This window comes from Pelodiscus sinensis, chromosome 8 (assembly GCF_052426305.1).
Source record: "Pelodiscus sinensis isolate ZL-2025 chromosome 8, ASM5242630v1, whole genome shotgun sequence".
Classification (NCBI taxonomy): Eukaryota; Metazoa; Chordata; order Testudines; family Trionychidae; genus Pelodiscus; species Pelodiscus sinensis.
This window is the reverse complement of record NC_143059.1, coordinates 12,535,293-12,556,907: the sequence shown is the minus strand read 5'-3', so window position 1 is coordinate 12,556,907 and position 21,615 is coordinate 12,535,293. Positions and strand designations below refer to the sequence as shown.

General features: G+C 43.6%; 1 protein-coding gene across 2 annotated transcripts in view; it reads left to right on the top strand.

The window, feature by feature from the left end:
• RASGEF1A (RasGEF domain family member 1A) overlaps positions 1 to 21,615 on the top strand; it is a 283,710-nt gene that overhangs the window by 212,592 nt on the left and 49,503 nt on the right. The window lies entirely within an intron of this gene.

Genomic DNA, 21,615 nt, shown 5'->3' with positions numbered 1-21,615 from the left:
GCCAGGGGATCAAAACTGAGTTTCAGCTTTCAAACACCAGTGTGCCAGCTGTCTTTTGATCCAGGTTTTGGAGTCTGTTTATTCCAAAAGTGGGAGCTATTTCCAAAATGTGTACTTTGCTCCAGCTTCATATTGTGAATCCCCCCCCCCCCCAACCAAAATTAGGGGAGTCTTTTGGATCCAGGATTTTAGTCAGAACTTCTTTCTAGCATGGTGCAAATATGAAGTGGACAAATGAAAAGCACAATTTCTAATAGGTGAGAAGCTGCAGGTTTAGCACCGTTGAATGTGGTATCTTCCCTCACAGCTCAGTGGGAGATGGAGAGTTTTGCAATCATCTGGCTATTTAGCCTATGTAATAGGAAGAATTATGTTTAATAAAATTGGGTTTAAGAAAGAACTGGCTGTTTACCATGGCTCTACCTGAGTCAAAATCTCAGCTGCTCCACTGTGGTCTATGTAGACATAGGAAACGAGAGAAAAAGGAAAGTAGATTTTTACAGTACTGGAGGATCAATAGTACCATGGTATTTGAATTGCAATTAAATACATTTTTAAATAGTTCATACAACAAAGCACATTTTATTATTGTTTTCTGTAAGTTCAAATCATGGTAGTTATTGCTACGCTAAAAATTAAACTAGCTAGAATGTGAGAGTTGTAATTGTTCAGGCCTGTGAGGTTTAGCATGTCTGGAAAAAGTGGAATCTTATTGGTATCATTATAGCCAGGATGGTAAATGCAAGATGTCACAACAGATAAAACCGGCATTTCTGTCTTCAGCAATGAAGTCGATGTCAGAAATATTAAATACTGAGACATTGGAGTGAGACAGGGTAGCATTTTTTCAGCCAGGTTTAATTATGCTTGCAACTGATTGATGTATGTAGACATGATTCATGTGGGTTATGTGACCCTTCGAGAAACCATTTGCAAATGAACTAATGAAATATTGTATTGCTTGGAGCCTATTAAAGAGAGGTAGTGAAAAGTAGTAGGACATAATTACAAAGCCTGGCATGTAGATTTCAAAAACCTGGATTTTACGGGCATTTCCATAATTCTTAGGGCACTGGTTATGTGTGGGGGTGGCAGAAAAGGGGTTTTAAATTCATATTAAAAAACTAAAAAGATGCTACAGCATGTAATTGCAGGATTAATGGGTAGAATAAGGCAGCTTTGCTCCACTATTTACATTTCCAGGGCAATTTATGAAAATTCTTGCACAGAAAAGCCTTAGTAATTCAAAGTGAAATTCAGAAACAGCATGCTTCCAAGTTAAAGGACTTAGCTGTAATTGCTCCAGAATGAAGAGAAGGAACTGGTTAAACTTCTCCAAAGAGTTGAAAGATTATTGCTAGTCAAAGCAAAAGGAATAGAGGTTTTCAGTAGGATGTGGTAGTTTCTTGAACTATATTTTGCGTTGGCAAAAAAATTCCTGGGTATACAGAAAATAATTTACAGGCTTTAAGACTTCTACATGATATGTTATTTGACACTAACGTAGTTCCCATTCATCCTGAAGTGTACATCAAAAGGGAAAGGAGATCATGTAAAGAAATTGGGTTGCGGTTAGAGCAAAAACAAAAGCAATATTGGAAGCTGGGAAAAGCTCAAATCAAAGGGCTTCTAAGACTGCAATAGTATGGAGAAGTTAGGATGATTGGAAAAGAACATACACTTGCTAGTGAGGTAAAGAAATCTGAGCATAGTGAAAGTGGTCCTAAAAAAACACCTCAGGAAGGCAACTGCCTCAAGAAGAGAAGGGCACAAAAATAGAGACCACATACAAGCTTTGTCCTTGTGTGTGTTGTATGGAACAGGCTACGGAGGCAGCTGAAGCAGAAGAAACCACTCAGCAAATTCAGACAGACACAGACTTAGAAGGGTGAAAAAAACTTTCTAGGGCACAAAAACTAGCTAGGACAGTAGATAAATCCTAGAAGGCTTCCCCTTCCATCTCCAGAAGGGTCACTAACTGGTACAGCAGGTGATCTATTGTATATGTTTCCAGGAAGAGGCAATTCAGAATAAAATATAAAGCCATTACAGGGAATCAAAGTGGCTTGGGACATATATCTCATGTGTGAAAGCCCCAGTACAAATGACCCGCTTGGGGGCAACAGTTTTATGTTCTGGACGTACAATGTGTCTCAGGCCTCGGGATGCTTTCTAATCCACTGAACCAATGTCTAAAGGATCATAGTGCAATAGGAATTTTACTTTACTACCCTCTATGATGTAAAAGCTGGCAGGCTGAGAGGTCTGAAGTGATAAGCAGTTCTGCTGGAAATGCTTCCGTTTTAGAGGCAGAGGGATGGCTATTAAAGGTTCATTTAATGTTGAAATACAAGAAAAGATCATTGGCTTTGACCTCTCAAATCTTAATGGAGCGGAGAGTATCCTCCGCCGCTTACTGATATCTCCTCACCCTTGTACAACTTCCTCCCGCTCCTAAGGACATCCACATCAGCATCCTTGTCAAAGCCTTTAGGAACGTACCTTCCAAAGTGCACTGAGATTTCAAGAGGACAGAGATTCTTTTATTAGGTTTGTCACTATATTGATTACATTAGGGCGGAGGCCCATTTTCAGCTTGCTCCCGACCCTTTGTGTCCCCTGGGAAATATGGGGGAGTGGAAAACATAATTGAAAGTGAGGACAACAACAACAGATGTTCCTGAGATGTATGACTCAGGGAGATGACTGAAATCACGTAACATACACAGGGACTCATTTTACTAGCTACGCCCCCTAACCCTTCAGTTTGGAAATTGACATGAAGTTATGACATTCTCTTCTTGGTAGCCAGGGTTTATCCTCTTGCTAATATGAACATAAAAAGTCAAGCCTTTTCTTCTTTGCTCAACACTTGAATGACCACGGTCATTTTTTTTAAATGCAGCCGACCAACCCCTCCCCTAAGTTGAATGGAGGGGAAAGCCATACACATCGTCCACTACGTTTTGTAGCGTATCAAGTGTCCTCCACAGTTTATTTGGTTTTAGCTGATCTGCTGCATTGATAGAGGTGTGCAGATGGGGTGTGCAGTATGTAGTTTGTTCTAGAGATTAGCCAAAGGCAAGTGCCCTGGCTCACCGGCTCATATTTTCAATATATTGGGATCCTAACCACAATCTCACACATTTCACTGAAGCAGCTTCTCTGTGCCTGCAGAGCTACAAAATCTGTCACACAAAGAACCGCTGTGAACTGCTGAATAGGTTCTTGCTTTAAGCAGTTCAAAGAATAGAGATTCATTTAAAACGTGTTTCTATCACACAGGGGCTGCCCCTGTAAATACCGTGAGTAGGCACACGTGAAATACCGGGAACATAAGCAACACATTCTGAAAATGTCAGCCCCCATCCACCCGCCTCTGCCTCCCATGTGGAACTCCTACTCATTTGACATCACAAGAACCCAGTGCTAGTATTGGAGGGGAGAAGAGGGGGAGCGAGTTAGCTTCCCAATGTCTCCCCCTCCTCCTTTTCTTCACACTACTGCACAAAGATGACAGCTTAGCAGTTAGTAATAAACCCTTATATTTATGTTAGGCCGTCCTATCCCACGCAGTAACATGGAGCGCATGGTATGCAATAGGCTGGGAAACTCCACATAATGTGCCAGCCCTTTAGACATCAAAGGCTAAAGCAACATGGGGCAGAACAAGTAGTTTGCATGTTCCTTTTTAGTTTTGACAAACTGAACGTTATACACAGTCCTTGTTCTCCTGCTGCCTATACCTCATGGCAGTACACCAAGAGCATAATCTTTTAGAAGAAAACAGTACAGAATTTAATATTGATAATCAGCAAATGTATTAATCCGCTCCCTCCCAAATCCCCCCCCCCCCCAATACTTGGGTAGGCCACTTTGAGCATTCAGCTTATTTTTAGCCACTGTTTTACTCCCTGTAGCAGCAGCTTGGAGGATCTATCTCCTTCGCTTTGTTCTTACGTAGGTAACATGCTTTTTCACATGCAGGAAGAAGAGATCTCATTTCTTCATGCAATCCTAGCTGTGGTCATTTGCTTTTTACTAATGAAAAATAGATAGACGATAACTGTACTTAAGACTATAGGAAAAAAGGCTTTAAAAAGGAAATGCAGTAATTGACTGATGGATTCATTTCAATTAAACTTGCTTTAATTTTACTGCTATTTGGCAAAGATGCGTCTGTACCCTTTAGCGATTACTTGCGGGCTCTGATAAACTCAAATAAGGTGTCTTCTTTCTCTGTACAAATCCTGGGATATAGATGTATCTTCTTGCCTCTCCAAGGGTATGTCTACACTACCCTCCTAGTTCGAACTAGGAGGGTAATGTAGGCATACCGCACTTGCAAATGAAGCCTGGGATTTGAATTTCCCGGGCTTCTTTTGCATAAGCCGGGCGCCGCCATTTTTAAATCCCGGCTCGTTCGAACCCCGTGCCGCGTGGCTACGCGCGGCACGGACTAGGTAGTTCGGACTAAGCTTCCTAGTCCGAACTACCGTTACTCCTCGTGGAATGAGGAGTAACGGTAGTTCGGACTAGGAAGCCTATTCCGAACTACCTAGTCCGTGCCGCGCGTAGCCGCGCACGGGGTTCGAACGAGCCGGGATTTAAAAATGGCGGCGCCCGGCTTATGCAAATGAAGCCCGGGAAATTCAAATCCCAGGCTTCATTTGCAAGTGCGGTATGCCTACATTACCCTCCTAGTTCGAACTAGGAGGGTAGTGTAGACATACCCCAAGTTATTACCTTGCAGACAATTTCAATTGAGATCCAATAAAAAGGAACATCTTTTCTATCCAAAAACTAAAGGTCATACCTTGAGACTAGTGACCATTCGAGAAATGCCTGGAAATAAGTGGAAGTGTGGGGGGTTGACTATTATGCTTTGTTTACAGGCTGTGAAAAATAGCTTCCCTGATCAGCCAAAAATATTTGGTTTTTCATTAGTATCCAAGGCTCTAGGTGAGCTCTCCACTGCAAGGCTCTCAACAGACCCTCTCCTGGATTCTGCACACTGTACTCTTGTGAAAATTAGGTTCTATTTTTGGTCCCTTTCCTGTTCCTCCATTACATTCCAACAAACAATACTGCAGCGGTAGCTCCTGCAACTATTTTTTAAGCCATAAAGTGTCAAGGAAATCCCAGCAAGAGGCCAACTAATGTAGAACAGCCCTTTCTCAAATTAGTGTGATTTTTAATGTATCTGTTTATACATTGCCTAGGGCAGAGGATTTTTAATCATTTGGTCACATTAATGGAGAGATTTTTCAAGGAAGAACATCCCCACTTATCTCTTCACTAGCATGGAACTGCTCTCCCCTCCCAAACATACATGGAGAAGCATTGGGTGTTTTTCAAGTTTTATTGGTGCAATACATGGTGGAACACTGCTTCGAAAGGAGCCAGATTTGCCCTTTGTTCACGCTTTTGCTCAAAAAGCTGCATGTTGGAATATTTCAAGGTGGGGTGAGGGGAGTATGTCAAACCACTGCTAGGGCAGCAAACACCTCGAAGGTCCAAGAGACACCACACCCCGCTTAAATGGACATGAAGACAAAATTATTCTCTCACTTGCAGAGGAGGTGTCTCCAGGTCAGGGTTGAAGAATACTGGAAGCTCAGGTGAAAAGATATTTACAACTGTCAATATCTGCAGTACAGGTATTTCTGTGGATGAAAGAGGTTTTAAGTCTCTAGGGCTCTCAGTCTAGCACCTTTCATAACTTTATAGAGTTCCTTGTAAAAAATGAAGCACATATAGGAGGGGTGGGAAATGCAAAAGTTCAGATAACTGAATCTCTAGAGGAAGAAAGTAGGTAAGGAAACTTGTTCAATAAAAAACATGGGACTTGGAGATTAAATCATATATATAGTAGCCCAATGTCTGAGTCTGTAACTCTGAAATGCTGGCTGTTCCCTCTGGGCGGTGCTGTTGCTGAAATGCTGGCTGTTCCCTCTGGGCGGTGCTGTTGCTGAAATGCTGGCTGTTCCCTCTGGGCGGTCCGTGCTGCATGGGGAGCACGGGGCCCAAATGGCCGCTTGCACCCCCACAGCAGCCCGGCTGAGCGACGCAAAAGTCAGCCGAGCACCACGGCGGGAGGTGAAGGGGGGCAGGGCGGTGATGTGCAGTGTGACAGCAGCTCTAGGCCCCACCCCCTGGCTGTGAACGTCAACGCCCCGCCCTTCCCCCCTTCGTCTCCCTCCGTGGCACTCAACTGACTTCTGTGCTGCTCATCCTGGCCGCTGAGTGGGAGCAAGTGCCGCAAGTGACCGTTTGGGCTCCGCGCTCCCCATGCAGCACAAGGAGTGCGGAGCCCAAACGGCCATTTGGGCTCTGCCGTCCCCGGAGTCAGAGGCAGGAGGGGGAGGAGAAGAGAAAGAGAGAGACAGACAGAGAGGCAGGAGGCGGAGGAGAGCTGAGAGAGAGAGGGGGGGAGGCAGTAGGAGGAGGAGGAGAGAGAGAGAGAGACGGAGCGAGAGACCGGAGGCTCAGGAGAGAAGACCGACATGGAGGAGAGACCTGAAAATCCAGTCTTATGACAGGCTAATTGGCTAGTTAGTATATAATGTTTTAATATCACACAGTACTTTTCCTAGAAAGTCAAAATATGTGGGTTGATGGCTAGCTACCAAAGGTTGTGCTGCTATGGTGCTGATGTGGAATGGCATGGCATTAGCAGAAAATTCATACACCGTTTATCATTATTTATATTTCAAAACAGAATACTGCAATACTCTTTTAAAAAGATTTAATTACAGCTAATGATTAGTTAAATAGGCCAGAAATGGACCAGATTTTCCAAGGATGTATATAATATTTTTTAAGATAATCTTTAAAAAAACAAATAAATACAATTGTACTCACTATCCAAAGGACAAGAAAGTAGGAATATTGAAGCTATGGTTAGTCTATCTAAAACCTAATTTGTTTTATGGGATTGCATTATTTTAGCATCAGCATGGGTATCCTATTTTAGCCCTCCCCCACTGACCAATATAGGAAATGAGAGTTACTCATCCTTTATGTGACTAATGGACTGTCTTCCAAATTGCAGAAGGCATTGTTTTATTATAAAGCAAAGTAGTTTAACCCTAAAATTACCAGTATTAAGTTCTCAATGACACAGTTTTATTTTAAACACTCCATAGCTTGATCCAATCCAGCCAGAATTATTTCATGGCTTCTTTTTTAAAAAGAAGTTCTATATTCAAATGATTGACAGCACAATGACCTTTAGGTTGGCAGAATTTATCAAAAACCGGATGATCCACAAATGGAACAGTTAAATGCCGTCCACAGCTAGTTTTGAGACTTGTGCTGAAAGAGTATGGATTTTCTACTGCTTGCCTACAGCTGGGAGGGTGAGGCAGATAAAGGAGGTTAACTAGACTGGCTGACCCACTCTTCATCTCTGAGGAATACACTCTCACCCTTGTCAGCATACAAACAGGCAGAGTCAGGTTGTAGCAGAAGCCCTCTGTGATCCCAGCTAGACAAAACAAGGTCCCTCCTTCCCTTATGGAAGAGAATAGACTTTAATAGGAATTAAACTATTCGGACTCTGTATTCCAAGAAGCTAGAGAATTTAGCAAACAGTTGTACTTTGCTAGTTTAGCAAAAAGTATCTATAGGATACTTGATATATCTAATAGAACTTTGCAGTCAATGTTATTTTCAAAAAACATAAACAAGAATGAATAGTCTAGCAGCACCTTAAAGGCTAACAAAACATGTAGATGATAGTATGAACTTTCGCGGGCACAACCCACTTCTTCAGATGGCCCCTTCCCAGCCCAGTAGGACTGAAGAGACTGCTGGGTTTCTGCCTCTTCCTCTGCCCAGCTCGCCCTGTCTCTCACCAGTTCGGTAGGATAGTCCAAAGGGGAAAAAAGAAAAGGGCGGAAAGAGCAGAGACACACGCTATTGAGGACGAATCCTTCCCTCATTAGCAATTGTGCCATGCCAACAGTGTGGAGCTCCCTACGCTAGGCTCATCTGGCTACACAAAGGAGGATTTTCCCTCCATGGAGGAGCGTTGGATGATGTAGACACCCTATGAAGCGCTTCTACAAGGGGAGGAGGTATAGTAGAAGGAAGTGGGCATGCCTGTCAAAAATGGCCTTTGGGGGCTATAGATATCGTGCACAAATTAGAGCAGCCTTCAGGTTGCTCTAACTTACTGTCGGGCGCTGTACCCATGCACAGCAGCTCCAGGATTGGGAGAACGGATGGGTTGCCTATCTTTGTCCCACCCCAACATCAGAGGTGTAGAACGCTTTTGGGCTGCAGCTCCAGGCCTAAAGAGTTATTTTATTTATATTCCATAAGCCTTTGCCCTCAGACAGAGGAGACCTGACACCAGTACACATTCCTATTTACCAAGAGAAGAAAATGCCATCGCTTTCCATTTTTCATTCTTTATGGGGTGAAGAGGATGATGAGTGAGAGAGCACAGAAATAATCATCCTAATAAATTGCTTGAATGTAAAGGTTGGACTATACGCATTGAAAGCCTTGGCTCTCACAAACAATAGTCAATGTGACTGATAGTGAAGGAAGCACATTAAATAAGTCTAACAGCTTCTCCTGGAGACAGAGGAAAGCTGTTAGTTTGCAATGGAGGATCTGCTCTTTCAATGAGACAAATGAAATTCCTCTTGTGTTTTAAAAAAATAAACAGAAATCCCTCACTGGAGCTAAATCTCACTATAAAAAATGTTTCTCCCAACCCGCCCCTTCCTCTTCCAAATAACAACCTAAACAGAAGCATTTGCAAATAAACAACACTGAATATTTCTTCAAGGGGCTATGAAAAAGGGAGGTACGGATTTTAAAGAGTTGCAACTCTATGAACACAGGCATCACAGTGATTTAGCTCTGTGACTGTGACAGTGACACCGATGTGCATGCAGGCCCAATCCTGTTTTGCCAAACAAGCCTGCATCTCAACAGGGCTGATCAGCATTTTACAGGGTCAAGTCTTATAGTCCCTTCAAAAATGATGCACGGCAGAATATCTCCTTGATAGTTAGGTTTATGCAGAGAGAGACGGAGAGAACCCCAAGGACCTGACCATCACCAACTTCACCATCTTGCCTTCTCTAATCCCATAGCAACCTGTCCCCATACACATACACCCATCCTGCAACCCTCCTAAACCAAGACATTTCCCATTAGGGAGAAGATGAGAGAATAAAGCCCACATTACAGATGGGCAGCCACATTACTTAATCCCCTGCTGCCAAGTGCTCAGATAGTATGGCACAACATGCACAGAATGGAATAGAATAGAAAAACAAAGGATGACTTTCTTCCTTAGCACAGAGACAGATAAAATATCAGAGATTCATTGAGTGTGATATATCACCCTACCCACGTGTTGCTTTCCCATCACACTTCACCCAAGTAACCAATTATCAGGCATTTGGCTAATATTGTTCCTCAATTTTTAGGTTACAAGCAAAATCAGAAAAAGATTGTTGTTGGGTTTTTTCTTTTTTTAGGGATAAGGAAAAGCCATACAGATGTCCACTGAATTTAGAGAGATTTTAACAGGATTATAAGTGTACTGCTTTCATATGGCATATAATTCCAGCTGCATGATAATTTTGAAGTGCAATCTAAAATCAGGAAGACAGGCATCGTGTTTTATTAACAAATGTGTGCCATGTTCATAAGCTTTTCATCAGTCATGGGCTAATTTTCAGTATCCAGGGAAGATTTTATTATTGAAAGGGTGTAAAACACAGGAGCTGCGTCTAGACTGGCATGATTTTGCGGACATACTTTTAACGGAAAAGTTTTTCCGTTAAAAGTATTTCCGCAAAAGCGCGTCTATATTGGCACTGATGCTTTTGAGCAAAAAGTGCTTTTGCACAAAAGCATCCATGGCCAGTCTAGACGCGATTTTGCACAAGAAAGCCCCGATTCTCATTTTAGCCATCGGGGCTGTTTTGCGCAAAACAGTTCTTCTCTGTCTACGCTGGCCCTCTTGTGCAAGTATTCTTGCGCAAGAGGGCTTTTTCCCGAGCGGGAGTGTGAAAGTATTTGCGCAAGAAGCACTGATTTTGTACATTACAAAGTCAGTGTTCGTGCACAAATTCAAGCAGCCAGTGTAGACAGCTGGCAAGTTTTTGCACAAAAGTGGCTGCTTTTGCGCAAAATCTTGCCAGTCTAGACGCACCCAAGGGGTTGGGCCAAGTCAGGAAAGTGCAGTTGTTTTGCTGGAGTTCTGTATTCAGCTCTTGGGGCTCATTCAAACCAAAACTCTGTGGCTGTGAACCAAGAGATAAGGTTTGAGTGAAAAGCCTAAGAATAGAAACCATGGAGTTCTCTGAGAACCAAAACTAGAGTCTGAGCCCACAGAGCACACACATCTGAACAACATGATGCATATTCTGGTTTAGATCTATATAGAATCTTATTTTAAATGCACCTAGTTTCTCCAGAGGGGCTCCCCCTGCATTTCCATTCCGCCTACAGCCTGGTTTGTTTCTCTCCAAAACAAAATCCCCACTAACAAGTGGTCTCCTAATGAAGAAATAAAGATCAGAAACTCCTGGATTTCCATCCTCAGTGGCAGGGATTTTTTTTTTTTTTTTTTACATTTGATTTTTGAAGAGATGAAAGGCAGAAAGTGAGAAAGCAATAGGACAGCAGCCACAGGGGCAACTTATATGGCTCGGGCAAGCTCCAGGAAGTGCTGAAAGATTTCAGAAGGTGGACAGATTCCATTCTCATTAATGAAGGGGCCCCTGACTCCAGAGCCACCGAACACACACCAAGAGCAAAGGCATTCAGTGCTCTGGCTTGATTGAAAGCATGAGACTGTTATTTACAAGCTGTTGGTAGCCTTCCTTTAATAAGAAGTTACTGCAGGGAAAGGAGAGCAAAGGATAGGCAGCAAAAACTCTAGCCCCTGAACATGGGGGCGTCTTCAAAAGGATTTGCAGGATGTATCCTGAGGATGCATTAAACAGCCTAGAAGGTAAGCAGTGATTATTTTTTTTAAAAGGATCGTTCCACAGACACATTATTTAGGAGCAAATCTTGTATGTGTCTCCCATCCCCCGCCTCCTCGTCGTTCCCAAGCAGGGGTCAGGTGCTAGCAGAATAGATGCATTTAACACTGGGTTGCAAGCTGGCCACCACTTCTATTTTTAGGAAATGGAGGGGAGAAATACTTAAATAAATAAAACCAGACTGTCTAGGCTGCACGATGCAGAAGCTGCCGCTACATGCTGCCTTGCTGTTCTGCCTATGCACAGTCTGAGTGCTGCCAAGACTTCAAACATTATTCTTTTGACCCTTTGCAATTGAGAATTGACCGGGGATGATTATTAAAGGCATGTCAAACAAATAAATTAAGGGCATTTGCCACAGCAATGCAGGGATCCTCTGATGTGCACTGGAATACTTGACCACGTCTCTCAGCTTTGGGCACTGCAACCCTTCCTAGGTCTTGCCAGTTAAGCTTGTTATTGTTTGTTGGTTTGAGTTTGTACTAGAAAGGTAGCAAAAGGAGCATTGTCTATTCTATGCATCTGCGCTTGGAGGGCAGCTGAAATGTAGCAACAGCGCTTGGGTGGGCATGATGCATTAAAGGGACAGCACCTTTGAGAGAGCTCAAATCCATCTGGACTCCTTTCCCCCTTTCAGTCCCCTGCAATACGAGCTCATGGATTAATATCAGGGCACGAACCCCTAACACTTTTTAAGCTTCAGATGAGCACGACAGCCGTGCAAATTCAGTCCTTTAACTCAGTCTGCCAAGACTTAGGAGCAGAGCAGTGATGCAGTTAAAAGCTAGTATCTTCAGCGCATTTGTAGCCAGCCCTTTTGAAGCCAGCACCATCAGTCGATGGAACACTTTACAGGGGAAGAATTGCTGGAAGGGCCCATCCTTGCTTCCCAACACCTTTCAATAACTGGTTATCAAACGATTACTTTCTACTGAAGCGCCAGGCAGAGCAGCTCCGACTAGGGATGTTAAATGTGGATTAATTAACTAATCGAATAGTCGAGAGGATTTCCATCGACTATTTGATTAGTCTATAAGGGTGCCTCTGCCTTTGAACTGTTCAAAAGCGGCAGCCCCTCAGGGAGTGTGAGACCACTCCCCCGCTGGCCCTGCGCTCCCTGTGGTGCCTCAGCCTTTGAAATGTGCGGGAACCCCCTGTACTGGGGCTCCTGTACCTTTCAAAAGCAGAATTGCAGCAGAAGCGGCGCGAGTGGAGACTGCTTCAGTCCCCGCTTCCGCCGTTTCCCACCGTGCCTTTCCCTCCCCTGCCCCCCATGGAGACGGTGCTGGTGGGGAACCGGCTTTGACGCTGGCTCCCCTCAGTACTGGCTCCTGCTCCCTTTCTTAGAGGCAGCAAGGAGGGGGCGACTAGTCGCATCACTAGTCGACTATCCGATAAGCTTGTGCTTATATCAGATAGTCGCTTACATACCTAGTTGAGGCCACAGTCTGAGAACACCAAGGAAGCTACTTGCTCATATCTTCTTTAATGACCATAGGACAGGTTGTTTTGACAGTTGCAATGGTGTGAGAGTCATTAGTCATACAATCTGCTTCCCCTGTAATGGGGATTTATTACTGGTCATAGTTAGGTACCATTACTCCTCCCTTGCGCACACCCCTGTAGTGCTCCTGACCTCATTCGAAAGGCTGTGTGTGAAAGAATACACGTGCCCTCAACACCGTTCCTCCACTACCCCGGGGACTCCTTATGGTCAGTGGCATGCAGCCTGGTGGAGCCATGTGGAGGATCTAGCCCTAACCCTGGTAAATGCCGATAGGGCGCATGTGTGTCCATTTTACAGTGGGGCACCTGCTGCTGCAGGTCTGTCCAAGTCAGAATTTTCAGCAATTAATTTTGAGAGACCAACATGAAACTTGAGGAGCTGGATTTTCAGAGACACTGGACACCAGCATATCCCATTGTCCTCAGCACTTCTGACAATCAAGCCAAGTTGGCGATCAAAAGTGTTAGGTACCCGAAAATTAATTAATGGCCTCTCCTTGAAAATGTGGAGTAAGTAACTTGCTTAGTGGCACAGTGAAGGTGGTGGCAGACCCAAGTATACAACCCCAAAGCCCAGTTTCACAGTGGTCAGTCCAGCCTGACCACATTCCCTCTCCCAGGTACAGGCCTGTCGACAGCTGAGGGCAGCTGCCCTGGGGGGCCAGTGATTCAAAAGGGTGACTGCCCCCCCAGCCTCACCCCTTCTGCCTGAGGCCCTGCCCCCTTCTGGGAGCACAGAGACAGCCCCCTACTACCTCACCAAGGGGCGCAGAGTGGCTGTCGGCTCCCCTGCCCAGGTATTGTTTCAATCCTGAAAGCACGGCCAGAAACAGACATGACTCCCCCTTGTGACACGAAAGCTTCACTTTTTCTTTCCCACGTTTTCGTTTGTCCAGTGCCAGGCGCTACAGAAATACTTAATCCAAAAAGCAATCGGTTTTGTTCTACCCTACCTGGTCCCGAGAGGTGCTCACCTTGGCTGTGTCCAGACTCCATGCCTCCGTCGACGGAGGCATGTAGATTAGCCAGATCGGAAGAGGGAAATGAAGCCGCGATTAAAATAATCGCGGCTTCATTTAAATTTAAATGGCTGCCCCGATCTGCCGATCAGCTGTTTGTCGGCAGATCGGGAGAGTCTGGACGCGATGCCCCGACAAAGAAGCCTTTCTTCATCGACACAGGTAAGCCTCGTGAAACCAGGTTTACCTGTGTCGATGAAGAAAGGCTTCTTTGTCGGGGCATCGCGTCCAGACTCTCCCGATCTGCCGACAAACAGCTGATCGGCAGATCGGGGCAGCCATTTAAATTTAAATGAAGCCGCGATTATTTTAATCGCGGCTTCATTTCCCTCTTCCGATCTGGCTAATCTACATGCCTCCGTCGACGGAGGCATGGAGTCTGGACACAGCCCTTGGCTGCTCACCTAAGACAGACAAGTCAAGTGGGTGGCACAGAAAAACCTTGCCTGTCTATTTAAGAGTGAGTTAAGTAATTCTTGGGGAGAAAAATTCAGCACCCTCTCAAAATTCTTCACTGCAAATATATAAAGGCAAAGAGGGGGGAGGGGAGTGCTAATCCTAGGCTGCACTCGTATAAGCAAGAAAGTAGATTTACAGCTGGCTGGCTGTTAACACTTGGCTCATATTGAAGTCAATCAACTTGTGATTCTGGTTGCAGCTGTATTTTACCAGTGCTTTATCTGCAGAGTGGGAGATATTAATGGCCTGCACTTCTAACAACGGTGTCTACGAACTCATACGTTAAGCAGAGAGAGCCTGATTATCATCTGAATGGGAGACCACCAAGATGAAGCCAAATTCTTCATGTGCTAGTGATTTAAGGGTCAGTGTTGGAATGTGCTGCGCACTGTGGCCCCGTTCATCAATGTACTTAAGTACATATTTAATTTAAACAAGTGGATAGGCCCATTGCGGGAGTTTACATGCCCTAATTTAATTTTAAAAATGACAGGTTGTTTAATTTCCCATTGGTCAGCACTTCAGTAATTCTGTTTGTTTGTCCTCGCGCAAGTTGAGCGTGTACCAGCTCCGATCATAAAGGTCAAATGTTAGCTCACCATCCAGTGGGAATGAAGGTGAAGCGGTTGCATTGGAGGTGCACAAAAAGTGCAAATAATTAATTTTCAGCTTGAAAAAGTTGTTGATATAACTCATTAAAAGCAGCTATTAGATAACTGTTGTTCTTCATGTGTGGCAGAATGTAGCGTACACTTATTTTTTCCTCTATCATTTTCCTACACTGCGTTATTATTGTAGCTTTGCTCAATAAGTTGTTGTTTTCTTTATCTGTTTTTGTTTTCAGAAGAGGGTTAAAGTATTTGTTGGGTTGGTTTCAATCATCTAGGACTGTAGTCTTAGCTCCAAATTCTATTTGTTTCACAGGAAGGTGTTTGCCTTTTAACAAACAAAGCAAAACCAAAACACACCCAGGAACTCAGTGTCTTTCAATGGAAATCGTCCTGAAGAACAACAGGAAATTTATGTCTAGGTAGACTCATGAACTTTAAATCTATAGCCACTGAGTGAGATTTTCAAAGCCCCAAATCACAGTTAGGGACCTAACTCCCATTGGAAGTCAGTGTGTCACTATCAGTGAGAGTTAGGCATTTAGCTGCTATTTTCACCTATTAAGACGTTAATTCTTAAAATTTAGATGAAAACAGTTCCCCCCCCCCCACCCAGATATGGATACTAATTCCTTAGCACTATGCTGAGTCTCAATGTGGCATGGTGTGTGTGTGTGGGGGGGGGGGTGGAGAAAAGAAAACAAGGAAACACTGAGCTGACGACTAAGAACACTAAAAACCATCTAGAAAAATCACTTTGTAACCCCCTTCTTCAAACTTTGGAACCCAAGAATTGTCTATATAACTACTTTTATAGGACTAGCACAAGCTTTGCTAGCCCAAGTCTATTTGCCTGGGCTGAGAATTTCACTCCGAAATGCTGTGTAGACAGACTGCAAGAGGAAAAACACCCAAAGAAGTGAGTAGACAACATTTAGGATTATCCTCCACTAGGGGCTTGATCCAAAGCCCATCAAGTCAATAGTATTATTTCTGTTGTCTTAATAGGCTTTGGATCGGGCTCTGGTTGCACAGGGTTTAATCTGACACCCTATCAGGTCCCTTCTAGCTCTAACATCTAATATACCATTCAGATAATAAATCATGTTCCTTAATTTTTGCAAGACTGCCAGCGAGGTGCCCCAGTACCACTAAATAAAATCATTTCAGGAAACTTTAAAATGCGCACGCATACCCCCATCCCCACAATGGTGATTGCTGCTGAGCTGCTCTTTGATGTGTGAGTGTAGACAACAATTGAAGATATTCCAATTATCCCCAGTTCAAAGTTAAGCCAAAATTAGAAGCACTTATGAATAATGCATTCGGTTTGAACAGAAGCAGCGGTGCTGAGTAGCATAAAGATAAAAGAAAGTTTAACGTAGTGGTGAACGTGCAAAATAGGTAAGCAACGTTACTTGCCCAGACAGACATATTCGAGGCTTCACATGCCTTGATAGACTCTTTAGTCGTTCGATTAACTAAACTTATGTCACATCCAGTTTTGAGACAGATTATAAAGGGCTCGCTAATGCATTTTTGATGTTTTCAGGGTACTGTCTGAAGCAGCATTTGTTTGGAAAGCTTCCTCTGACTTCACTTTGTGGCAGATTAGAAGAAACGAGTACGTGGAGCTTGAATGAAAGTTCTGCTCATGTATTATATTAGCTCAACACAATCACTTCATCTGTCAAAAACGTGTGTCTTGAGAGGTCCACTAGGCAGTAGCTAAACCGCCAGGCCAGAGCCTCAAATGGCATTCAACCGTGCAGCTGTGCAGAATTCAGAGGAGTTTTTCTGATTTGTAACGGATGAAAATCTAACCCATGTGTGAAAGGAAAGGAGCATGATTGTTTCACCTGCAGATTACTTATAATTCTCAGTAGAAATGCTTAGAAGGTTGGCCGTAGAATTTCTCCTGCATTAGCTACAGGGTAAACGAATGCTAAAATACTCATGTCCTTATTTTTCTACTACACGTGGTGTCTTTTGTGACACAGACTAGGCCACAGAACAGGAAGGTGGTTGGGTAGACTGTCTGAGAGAGTCTGCATCTGCTTCAGATTGCCTTAAACTATGCATTGTGCCCTTTTCTGAGACCTGTTTTCAATTATCCTTCTTGTAGCTCCACAGCTCATTATCACTGTGGGCAATATGAAGTAAGGCTTCCTGGTGTGAGGCCAAGATTGACTAGTAGGCAAAGCTCATCATTACCTTATTGACGAGGGCCATAGATCCTCGCTCGCCTCTCGCGGGTTGACATCTGCACTATCTACCATCTTGAATTCCTACACTGCCTGTCCATCACGCTGACATCAATTTAATTTGCTAGCATTCGCAAACCAGGAAGATAAAGGGATTAAGTAAAGGAGTCCCATATGCTCAGTGTTTTCAGTAGATCCCTGTAGCTTGCAGCAAGTAACAGGAGTTAATCACGTTCACGAGGAGCGACAAAACCATTACACACAGCTCAGGCGAACATTCATGGAACAATGTTTCTTATAAAGATAGCACATTAACTATTCCCAGCTATTACTGTCCAAGCTATTCCCGAGTGCTAGGGCAAAAGCAGTGGAGTTTCATTGGTCTTAGTAATTGGCTTCTGATGCAAATACAAATTCAGCCCATTGCTCTGTGCAAGCCCATGTACATGTGGTTTTAAAATTACCCTTGGGGGCAGGAGAAAGGGAGATGCCTTGGGCAAGCCACTCCATTGATCACAGAGCATTATCTAAATCCACATGACACCATAAGTTAAGAGCTAAACTCCCATATCACTCCTCTATGGTATTTATGGAAAACCTGAAATATAACTAGCTATGTGCTCTGGCAAAATACTGTCTGAAAAGCATAGACTTGGTTTTCATGGGAGCCCTGTGTTCTTATCTCTCCAATCAGTGTGTCACTAGCCAATGTTAACTGAAAATACAAACAACAGCTAAGACATCTCTGATTGTTACATAAGGCTTTTCATCTCTAAGGATCTTCACCAGTGTAAGCCCTGAGCCTCTAATGAACTCTGTATATGCTGACCCCTACTGAAATCAGCAAAGCTCCATGGGTTTCCTTATGTGGAGATGTTTAGTGCAGGACTGGGGTCTCAAAGTGACTCACTGAGGGTATGTCTACACTACAGAGGGTTTTTTTTGGAAAAATGGCCGTTTTTCCAGAAAAACTCCAGTTACATCCACACCGCAATTGTGTACTTTCCAGAAAAAAACAGAAGAACAGAGGGGTTTTTCCAACATTGGTAAACCTCCTTCTATGAGGAAGAAGCCTTATTCTGAAAGAGTTCTTTCAGAAAAAGGTGTGTGGACGGGGAAGAGGGAGTTCTTTCAAAAGAAGAGGAAAGAGGAAAAAGCACAGGTGTGCTGGTGGCCATTCCGTCCATAGCAATGACAGCTTACATGTGAGAGAGCGTCCATTCAGTATGGACGCTATCTTTTGAAAAAGCAGATCGCTTTTTCGATGCACTTTTGCTGTGTAGATGTTCTCTTTTGGAAGAAGTTTTTTCTGAAAATCTTTTCCGAAAAAGCTTCTTCCAAAAGAAGCCTGCAGTCTAGACATAGCCAGCGTTAGATTATATACTTCTTGGGGTAAGAACTATTGTTCCCTGGTTCTTATGTTACCCAACTGGACTGGTGGAGCCCAGAAATAAAGCTGCATTAAAAAAGATTCTTTTATCAGTTCTTTGTAGGCAACCACTTCTGGGGTGAAACGTAGAAGCTTCAACAGTCAGTAACAACACTACACAGAAGGGCTTTAATCTTGCACAGACCCTACCTGACTTTAATAGAAAGGGTAGGCATAGGGGCTCTATGCATACACACAGAGTAATTTGCAAGGTGGTGGCTGATGTTAGGATATCAATTGAAAAAAATTAACATAGCGTGGCCTACAGGGGTAAATTTGTACCAATTCTGATCCTTATTCCCTTCTGCCTGCCTCCAGTTTAAAGCCAGTGCAACTTCACTGAAATCAGGCACTATAAATACAATAGAACTATAATGAATGTTTGGGTTTTTTCCCTAAGTGAAGATGACCTTATCTTGCATAGCAATGGATCTTACAGAATACCTTATCATTCCATAGACAACCTTAGCTGCCTCTCTGGTAGATTACTAGTTATCTCAAGGGGTTGCTCAGAAAAACTTGTTATAGGCAGAGTTCTCCCTTTAAGAAAGTGTTATTGTCCGTTTGCTATAAGAATATACCTATAAGCTATAGCCTCTCCTATTAGCCCTGAACTCTTCAAATCATTGAATGTCTGGCTACAGAGTGCTTTTCCTGAATTCACCCAATTACGCCGGTATGCTCTCCTCATAGTTAAAAAAGGAAAGGCTTCGTGAATGAATTTGAAAAGATGGTAGTATAATGAAGTGAATCCATTAAAAAAGTTACCCATGAATATAGCTATATATTTTTGCTTCTTTTCCAGGGTCAGGGTTTTTGTTGTTCAGCTCCCATTGATTTTTAATTGGATCGGGCAACTAAAACCCTGTACTTTGTTTTGAAAGTATAGCAGTTCGTGACTCTCCTTTCTCACGCCAAACCAGCTTCAGAACTAGTGATGGAAAACGGTTTGGGGGTGAATCCCTGAATTATCCTCTGAAGACAACTTCATCTTCAATAGACCACATTTAGATTTTCAGCAAGCGTTCTCAAGGGGTCAATTAGCATGTCATAGCGCTCACGTTATTACCATTAAGAGGGGTTGACAGGATTGTTATAATAGAGAGGCTTTCCAGAAGTGCCTCTTGCCGAAACAATGGGGCAAAGAGATTCATTTCTAAATGACATCCCTGCAGATCGGTAGCAGCCTTGTGGTAAAGCCACACCTCCACCATAAACGGTAAATCAAACGGATACTGAGTAGAATGCTTGAGAACTTGATAATGGGGTCTAGAGCCGCTTATCTCTAAATCACTGGCTCAGATCTAGCCCAGAATGGTAGTAAATGAATGTCATTCCCTTTCAGTGGTGGTCTATCTATTATTTTTATATAAAACACCATCACTCTGGTATTTCAGAGACTTCCCTGGGAAGTAAAGACAAACATTTCTTGCAGTTGGCCAGCAGGAACAAGCTTAAAGTTGATGATTTGGGTTTTGATAACAGATGCATGGGAGGGAGCAGGAAGGAAGGAAGGAAGCTGGTGTGTTTTAAAGGACTAATTTAGGGAAAATAAAGTCAAACAGCTGGGTTCTGAATAATACAGAGGTTTCGTTTGGAACGAGCTGAGGGTGGCAGTCATTCTCCTGAGGGCCATTAGTGGGTACATGAAATACGTTTAATGCTGTCAGTTCCTAACGGGCAGATATCCATATTGCAGCCACCATCCCGGTAGCTGTCGTCCAACTGGCAGTCTCAGAGAGATAAGGGGGCTGGCAAACTGTTAAATAAGAGCTGTTTTCTCATACATAGGTCACTTGCAGCAGGGAAGGGGTGAGGCAAGGTAGAAAGCATAGGGAAATCAACACTGTTCCTAGGACCCGTTCTGCATATGGAGATCCATAGCTACCAGATCTGCCAATTTGGCATCTATTCGCCAGCATGAAATCTGCCTTAGAGTTAGTTTTTAAAACAAAAATAAGTTACCAAACCCCAGAGACAAGAGTCACGGACAAGATACACCACTTACTCCCAGCAAAGCCCCCTACTCCGGTGGCTGTGATGGAAGTCGAAAGCATAAACTACCGCATCAGTTCTACATCCGCCTGTGTCCTTCTGTCCTGGAGAATCCCCCCTAGGTGGCATTAAGCTGGAGCCTAACAAAGCAGCTGTAGCAAGATGAGAATCTGCCACCATTGTGTTTATAGGGCTGGTGCTGTACTCTCTTGGGCCTTATCTTCACTCCACAGAAGATTGACACTGCTGCAAATCAAACTCAGAGGCTACGTCTAGACTGGCATGATTTTCCGCAAATGCTTTTAACGGAAAAGTTTTCCATTAAAAGCATTTGCGGAAAAGAGCGTCTAGATTGACACAGAAGCATTTTTTGCGGAAAAGCGTCCGTGCCAATCTAGATGCACTTTTCTGCAAAAAAGCCCCGATCGCCATTTTCGCGATCGGGGCTTTTTTGCGGAAAACAAATCGCTGCTGTCTACACTGGCCCTTTTGCGCAAAAGCTTTTGTGCAAAAGGACTTTTGCCTGAACGGGAGCAGCATAGTATTTCCACAAGAAGCATTGATTTCTTACATGAGATCATCAGTGTTCTTGCGGAAATTCAAGCGGCCAGTGTAGACAGCTGGCAAGTTTTTCTGCAAAAGCAAGTGCTTTTGCGGAAAAACTTGCCAGTTTAGACACAGCCAGAGGGTATCCCTGCTGGCGTCTGGTACTCCTGCTTTTGCGAGGAGTAAAGGAAGCCGACGGAAGCAGTAGCTCCCATTGCCCATCCATGGCAGGGATACCACCCAGCTCGTCTTAATGTAAGCTGGCTCCAACTACGTAGAATACATAGTTGCGTACCTTAAGCTGACCTACTGGGTCTAGTGTAGACCTAGCCTTGAACATAACTCCATTTCTTTTCCCTAGCCCATTTTAAGTCATTTTTACTGGCCAACAGCTGAGCAAATGGCCTGTCATTCTAAAGTTTAAGAAAGAAAACTGGGAGTCCATCTTTAATATCAGCCCAAATCATCTGGACTTGCAAAGTCACAATAAAAGTGCTAGTTCAATGATAACAGTACCCTATGGACACTCCGAGTGTTCCTCCTCACTGAATAATAATGTGGAGGCACCTGCTACAGCTAAGTGTCTCAGGGGACAATGCTAGCAATCAGAGATTGGTTCAGCCCCCAGGTTTTCAGATGTGGCAAGGGCAAGACAGTTTCAAACACAAGTTTCTTTGACTGATGAAAACTAAGTTGCGGCTTAATCCCCGAAGAGCACGAAGCAGGAAAATACAAAAATAGCTGCAGGGTGATATTAAACTTTGCTTCTTTGTAGTGCAATTCTATTTGCTTCCTTACACAGACACTGCCATACAGGGGTTGGGACAA